Genomic DNA, 1,025 nt, shown 5'->3' with positions numbered 1-1,025 from the left:
CCCTCCGACTTAACGGGGAGTTAACTCTGTTAACTATTTTATTTTTTTATTTTATTGGTTGTGGGACCCACACCTTCTTCTTCCTCAAGCTCACCGGATACTCGCTGGAAAATACGCCGCTCTGCCCCTGAGCTCGACGGCATCCCAATCTCCTCCGCCTACAACTAACAACACATCCCTCACCACCGCCCCTGAATGCTCTCCCCGGTGAGGCAAAACAGTAAAACATTCCCACACTAGAGCTGGTCGCCATCTCAAATATGGCTGCCGCAGCGGCTTTCACCACTCCTTTCAAATGCAGCTTTTCCAGTTCCTATAATGTTTTCGGGTCGACGCGGGGCCTCCAATGCCGGAAGAATGAGGTGGGTGCTTCCTTACTTTGCAATTTGAAGCTGATGGCTTAAACGCGGACCAGGTGTTTGATTAAATGACACAATGGGGTTGTGGCAAACTAGCTTCTCTTTTAACTACTTTATTGTGCTGAATTGATGTTGCTTGATTTCCTCGGTGTAGAGAAGCGTCAAGAGTGCTTATCGTGGTGTCATAACGGAGTGGATTGGGATGTCTCTGTTTCATTCAAACTGGATCAATGTATATTCAACATTAACCATAATGCTCCGATCAATTCTCTCATCTCCCTGCCACCGGAATCTCTCTACTGTCCGCCGCATTTCTACCACGCCGCATCTCAGCTTCTCATGGATGAACAAGGTCAAAGGAGTTCTTCTTTATCTACAGGATTTGCGGAGGAGATCTCACCTTTTACTTTGACCTATATTTGCATGTGAATGTACTAAGGGAGATAGGGTTACTTTCGGTTTTGAAGTGATGAAAAACATGCTCACTTAGTGGAAAATTGATTCTAACATCTATGATTCTTGCATGAGATGTAATTACCTGCTTCTATTGTGTAGTTGTGGCCTTGTGTGGCATCTGCTTGTTACCTTGTGTTGCTTATGTTTGCTGCCAGTTGTGCCTTATATTTGTGGCCCTGTGTGGCTTCTGATTGCTGCCTTGCGTTGCTT

Source organism: Salvia miltiorrhiza, chromosome 1 (genome assembly GCF_028751815.1).
Source record: "Salvia miltiorrhiza cultivar Shanhuang (shh) chromosome 1, IMPLAD_Smil_shh, whole genome shotgun sequence".
Lineage (NCBI taxonomy): Eukaryota > Viridiplantae > Streptophyta > Magnoliopsida > Lamiales > Lamiaceae > Salvia > Salvia miltiorrhiza.
Note: the sequence above shows the minus strand (reverse complement) of the source record.